Here is a 7,145-nt window from a genome sequence, read left to right as displayed (position 1 = left end):
TTCCCCTTTCTGGGACAATGAATTCACGGTGTTCTTATTTCAATTTCCAGGAGTGTAAGTCGAAAAACAAGAAATGGAAGCATAGGTAGACAAGAGAGTGAGAGAGGGTTGTGTTGTTCAATTTGTACATTGAGTAAGGAGTAAACGAAACCAAAGAGAAATTTGGAAATTGAATCAAACTTCAGGGAGAAGAAACTAAAACTTTCAAGTTTGGTGATGGTTCTATAATTTTGTTAGAAACAGCAAGGGATTGGGAATGGCAGTTGATGGGTAGTGTTATAAGATGGACACCAAGAATAATAAAAGAAGGGCAATGCAATGTAACCATATTAAATCAGGCGATAATGAATGAATTATATTAGAAAATAAGACACTGAAAGTCTGACGTCAAAAAATTTTTGACCATGGACGTGAAGTAAAGGAAGTTTACACAGAAAGTCGTCGATGAGTTTTGCAATTTTAGCGTTACATAATTGATCATCCTCAAAGTAGAAACAATATAAAAAGCGTACTAGCTATGGCATAAAACCATATCTAAGAGGAATTTGTTAACAAAAAATATAAACTTCAGAATTAGGAGCTCTTTTTTGGGGGTATTTGTATGAAGTTTATCCTTGAACCGAAGAGTTACGTGGACGATAGGGTAGTGAGTGAAGAAGCCTTTGATATTTGGTGCATAGAAGAATACTGAAGAGTTGTTGGGTAAATCGCACTACTAATGAAAGGCAGCGAATCGAATTTGGGGAAAAAAGAAATTTATGGTCCAACTTTACTAAAGGGTGGGATCGGTTGATAGAATACATGCTGAGGCATTTGGGTAATGAATGGAAGTGGAAGGGAGTGTGGGGTAAATCTGTAGAGAGAGACGAAGAAACGAACACAGAGAGTAGATTGAAATGGATGTAGGTTGCAGTCGTTATTCTATGATGAATAGGCATGACAGGATAGGGTAGCACGGAGAACTGCAGCAGATTAGTTTTTAGGCTGAACATAGCAACAACAGTAATGGTAAACAGTTGGCAGTGGGAATAATCAGTATAGGAACCTAACAGTGTGTACCCATATGTGCAAGAAGGGCGAGAAGCAGAAACGAACATGACTGGCAACAAGATGTCCACAGCCTCTTGTCTGAACACTACACTTAGCCCACAGCAAAGCTACTACCGGCGACTCTGGTGATAAGCTACTATATGGTAACAGTGAGTCCAAGGCGAAGCTCAGCGTGCCTCGCGTAAAAGTACCGTAAGCTTCCATGTGAAGGGTATTGTTTCTGTTCTCTGTATCCAGAAGCACGGCCTCCTGTGTGAGATGGCCTTTAGTGGCTGTGTTTCGAGCCCTGTCTGGTTACAGTTCTTTTGTCCATTGCTTTTGTATATTCCGCATCTGGGATGGATATTTATGTGATAGTTAACGAGGGTATGGACAATGACGATGACATTAGTGGTCGAGAACGCACTTATGGCCCTGAAACTACCGAAAGTGTTGGTGAATCTAATGCTGTAGTTGAAATGAATAGTCGGAAATTCCTGTAGTTCGTGAAAGGGTACCGCAAGTAAAATTCATATCTCCACTTCTCCAACATAACCGCTCAAATCAAAAGATGAATAATAAAAAGGAAGCTTATCGATTTGTAGACACTTCTGGTTAAAGTCGAACTGACTGATGAAATCATTCTAAGAAAATGTGATTGAGTTATTTCTGGATAAGAGTAATAAAAATAATTAGTTGAAAGAAATACATCTGACATAAAAGCTTTGATTGGTCAGTACCGTTTGTGTGTAGCCTTTAAACTCAGAGCCAGCCTTTGCGTGACAAACCTCATGTATGCCAGCTCAACCTGTTTCGGCTTTGCTCGGTGCATCTCGGGAATACTCGATAGACTTACGACATCTCACTAAGTATTGCGGTGTGGCAGTTTTCGGTTGGTGCAGCTCTCTTCAGTTTCGCAGAATAATGACTTCGGCGTTGTTTACCCTTTGCTATTTATTCGTGGTGTGAAGGATGTTCACAGTTTCAGAGGCTGTTTTCACAAAAAGAGGCAGTCCAGCATCGTTTAAAACTGAAAGGGAATGACACAATCGAGCGATAAAGTTCTCAGTATCTATTATGCAGTTACATAATCGACAGATAAGGCAAAATAGCTATGGAACGACATCACAACTTCATACAGGAAGAATTACAAAATTTAGTTGACAATGGAAGAGCAAACAACAAATGGTTCAAATGGCTCTGAGCACTATGCGACTTAACTTCTGAGGTCATCAGTCGCCTAGAACTAATTAAACCTAACTAACCAAAGGACATCACACAGATCCATGCCCGAGGCAGGATTCGAACCTGCGACCGTAGCGGTCGCTCGGCTCCAAACTGTAGCGCCTAGAACCGCACTCCCACTCCGGCCGGCAGCAAACAATACAACCATCCTTATTCTGTATATCAAGGAGCAGTTCGTGCTAAATTGGCAGGCATGGAGCATGTGAATAAATGTGTAGTATCAACAGTAACATTCCTGAAAGCATACGCCTTATTCCACTGCCAGTTGCAACCGTTTTCGATGAAACAGAACGAAAAAAATTGAGAATTTATGTATTACTGCAAACTACAGGGTGATTCAAAAAGAATACCACAACTTTAGGAATTTAAAACTCTGCAACGACAAAAGGCAGAGCTAAGCACTATCTGTCGGCGAATTAAGGGAGCTATAAAGTTTCATTTAGTTGTACATTTGTTCGCTTGAGGCGCTGTTGACTAGGCGTCAGCGTTAGTTGATGCTAAGATGGCGACCGCTCAACAGAAAGCTTTTTGTGTTATTGAGTACGGCAGAAGTGAATCGACGACAATTGTTCAGCGTGCATTTCGAACGAAGTATGGTGTTAAACCTCCTGATAGGTGGTGTATTAAACGTTGGTATAAATAGTTTACAGAGAATGGGTGTTTGTGCAAAGGGAAAAGTTCTGGACGGCCGAGAACGAGTGATGAAAATGTAGCACGCATCCAGCAAGCATTTGTTCGCAGCCCAGGAAAATCGACTCGCAGAGCTAGCAGAGAGCTGCAAATTCCACAATCAACTGTATGGAGAGTCCTACGAAAAAGGTTAGTTATGAAACCTGAACGTCAACTACCCGAGGCGATGGATCGGCCGCCAGGCAGCCCGTGACAGAGCACTTCATCACTGGCCTCCAAGAAGCCCTGATCTTACCCCCTGCGATTTTTTCTTATGGGGGTATGTTAAGGATATGGTGTTTCGGCCACCTCTCCCAGCCACCATTGATGATTTGAAACGAGAAATAACAGCAGCTATCCAAACTGTTACGCCTGATATGCTACAGAGAGTGTGGAACGAGTTGGAGTATCGGGTTGATATTGCTCGAGTGTCTGGAGGGGGCCATATTGAACATCTCTGAACTTGTTTTTGAGTGAAAAAAACCTTTTTAAATACTCTTTGTAATGATGTATGACAGAAGGTTATATTATGTTTCTTTCATTAAATACACATTTTTAAAGTTGTGGTATTCTTTTTGAATCACCCTGTATATTGGTTAAGGTGAGGTTTACTATCTTGTAGTTCAAAAAATCGATTTTTAATTGCATTTTTGGATCCATAAAAGTGTTTGGAATCCACCCCTGAAACGGTTTTTCCGAATACGGAACGGAAATATTTGTTATTCGCGGTTGAAGAAAAAAAATACACGTGCCTCAAATCTGCTTTTTTCACGCACCAGTTTTTTTATCTTTCGGAGGACGAGTTATTGCACCGGTGCTTGGGAGGAAATACACAAAATTCGAATGAAAGTTTGAACGCATGTGTTTGCAAGTAAGCCCCCAAGCATTTGCATTATGGTGCGACGACTGTGGAGATTGCGACTTTCCTGGGAGTGGGCAGCTTCAGCGAAGGGTATTCAGCAATTCTGAAGACCATGACAACGACGGACGTCACCCTGGGACTCTATTCGACGCAGTTCGCCAGGCATTCGGGCGACCACCGGACTCAAGCGTCCGAAAACGGCTTGTCACCGGCCGTGCGAGCGGCTCTGGAGCAGCGCAGGATGGCCCAGATCGAGCAGAACGCCCTGTATGAGATAGACGAAGGACTAGTTTATGGAACCAGAATAGCAGATTGAACGTATTTTGCGTAATATTGCATTTATATGTAGTCAAAACTTCAAACGCGTTTTTCTCGAAATGACTTTTTTTCATCGCGCGGTATGGTAACTTCAAATCTTCTGAACCGATTGGCATGATTCTTTGTTTCCGACGAAGGTAACTAAATTGTATAGGAGTTGTACCACTTTTATTCCGATCCATCTACTATAAATATTTTTACTTGGCCGTCGAAGTCTAAAAATCGATAAAAAACCTATTTATTTTCAAATGGCCGCCATTTCATTTCCTATGGTCCAAATAACTTTAGCAAGGTACAACTCCTGAAGAATCTTATGTACTTCTCTAACGTCAACTCAATTTTGTTTTCAGACGAGCCGGCTGTCCTGTGACATACCGCGCGTGGAGGTCTATATCAAAATTTTGTTTCGTTCCTACGGCATTTCCGCCTTTGCTCTTCGACATTTCCAGTCGGAAAAATTCCAGTTTGTAGAGGAAATATCAATAAATATTTTGACAAAATTTGACATTGATACCTATAACACGTCCCAGGAAAAAATCTCAAGGAACATGCTTTTTTTTCGGGCCAAAGATAGTAAACCTCCCCTTAAGTCAAGGAGCATATCTGGAACAATTTCTGGACTTGAAACCCACCATAGCTGAATTTATGAAGGAATAAAGGAGTGCAGAGACAAAATGGGTTACCGAGATTGCATTTGATGTGGACTTGACTTCACTTTGCCTCCAATAAGGCACTGCAAGGTGAGGCACCACTTACTTCAGTTTTGATGGTTAAGAAAATCGGATTGTACAATGGAACAATTCTGATATAAAAACGGAGTGTAGTTCCGTAAGCTCGCTGTCATTAGAGAAAATGCAAGGTTTGAAGAATTCATGGTGGCCATGAAAGAATTACAAGGATAATTTTCAACTTTTTCGGGGATACTGCCAGTCTTGCAAATGTTTACGAACTGTTTTGAAGACCGTCCGTCGTTTCTGTTGAAAATGTCCCTGGTGCTAGGGCAGATGAAGCTCATTGATATGTAGTGTAATTCCCCCAAAAATATTTTGCATTAAAAGTCTTCAGGACATCTAAATTGTTTTCCTCGGTTAGAGTTTCCACATCCCCAAAATGAGGTTTCAAAAGTGGTACCATTTTTTTAATCAACAGATGTGTGTGTTTTTTGATTATGACACTAAATTAGTCACAGTTACATGGTAAACTGAGTGTGAAATTCTGTGAAATTGTCCGCATCTCTCCATATGCCGTTAGTCTTTATCAGACAAGAATTATATTAGGTTTCAGATCGCCAAAAATAATTAAACAATATTTCTTTGAGTTTGGTGATATATGTTCTTGAGAAATTTGAAATATATAACTAGGTCGGATGTAATGCAGCTACATTGCCATTTAAATGAGGTGTATTCGCAGATTCCGCCTCTTTCCCCTCCTCACTCTGAGACAGCGTGCGATGGTCGCGGGGGGGGGGGGGGGGGGGAGATATGCCGCCAGGTTGAGTGCTACGGCACTCGCGGCATGGCGCAGCTCGCGAGCCGAATTGTTGACTGCCCCCGCTTTTAAATCAAATGATGAGGGCACAGACAGTGAAGCCGATCTCCACTGACAAAGTTTCGAAGGTTGTTTAGAGACGTTTTCTGAGTATTTTCGTGTAGGGGATCCGTAGTATACGGTGCTTGTTAACTCACAAGGCTGATTACAACACTAAGTCTCATAACAATTGAAACATGGCTCACTGCTTTTATTAGCCCGATTAGTTGCAGTCTTTTTGCCGTACACGAGAATGTGTTAACGAATTATTAAACTACTGATGTTTACCGAAGTAAGTGGTGGTGGTGGTTAGTGTTTAACGTCCCGTCGACAACGAGGTCATTAGAGACGGAGCGCAAGCTCGGTGTTAGGGAAGGATTGGGAAGGAAATCGGCCGTGCCCTTTTGAAAGGAACCATCCCGGCATTTGCCTGAAACGATTTAGGGAAATCACGGAAAACCTAAATCAGGATGGCTGGAGACGGGATTGAACCGTCGTCCTCCCGAATGCGAGTCCAGTGTGCTAACCACTGTGCCACCTCGCTCGGTTACCGAAGTAAGTAAACGAGGAGTTTATCCTTAGCAGTTGCTCTTGTATCTTCCTAAGCCTGTAGCCTAAATCAGCATTTCAAGTAGCGGAGCCTATTGTTCTTCTATTTTATTGTGAATACGCATTTAAAAGTGGTTATTAACAGCTTTTGGCAACGGCCTTGCCGCAGTGGATACACCGGTTCCCATCAGATCAGCGAAGTTAATCGCTGTCGGCCGTGGCCAGCACTTGGATGGGTGACCATCTTGGCCGCCATGTGCTGTTGCCATTTTAGGGGTGAACTCAGCCTCGTGATGCCAATTCAGGAGGTACTCGACCGAATAGTTGCGGCTCCGGTCACAGAAAACCATCATAGCGACCGGGAGAGCGGTGTGCCGACCACACGCTCCTCCTATCCGCATCCTCATTTGAGGATGATACGGCGGTCGGATAGTCCCCGTGGGCCACATGTGGCCTGATGACGGAGTGCTTTTGCTCATTAACAGGTTTTGGTAATGTTTCTAAACTGTTCTGGTCATTTCAAAGTTCATGTAGTTTGGATATAGTTATGGTTGCAAGATCATGGAACTCTTCTGTACACGAAGATAATTGACAGAGACCGCTACAATTCACCTGACTGTGATGTACCTGTGTGCCCCGTTTGGAAACTACTTTGTATATTCTCGTATGTGCAGCATTACTGCTTTTTTTTTTCGTAGTCTGTATTTTCTTGGTAGGTTAAAGTATGCTTGGAATATAATGTGATCTTTGTTGCAGCCTGCAACAAATAGTCGCTTTGCTGTTGTTGTAGTTATGTTTTACAGAGCAATGGCGCGAATGCGGTACACGGAGAATGTCGCTTGTTGGAATTCAAAGCATCCGCCGCAGCACAGTGTGTGTGCGTGGCGCTGCGGCGGGCGCCGCGCGAACGCCGGCAAGCCGCGCAGAATGTACGGCCCCGGGGAGC

At 42.7% G+C, this 7,145-nt stretch overlaps 1 pseudogene; it reads left to right on the top strand.

Annotated features, from left to right (window-relative positions):
* Window positions 1-6,349: 6,349 nt before the first annotated feature.
* LOC126163661 (5S ribosomal RNA) lies at window positions 6,350-6,467 on the top strand (annotated as a pseudogene).
* Window positions 6,468-7,145: the final 678 nt, after the last annotated feature.

This window comes from Schistocerca cancellata, chromosome 2 (genome assembly GCF_023864275.1).
Source record: "Schistocerca cancellata isolate TAMUIC-IGC-003103 chromosome 2, iqSchCanc2.1, whole genome shotgun sequence".
Lineage (NCBI taxonomy): Eukaryota > Metazoa > Arthropoda > Insecta > Orthoptera > Acrididae > Schistocerca > Schistocerca cancellata.
Note: the sequence above shows the minus strand (reverse complement) of the source record. Positions and strands in the feature narration are given on the sequence as shown.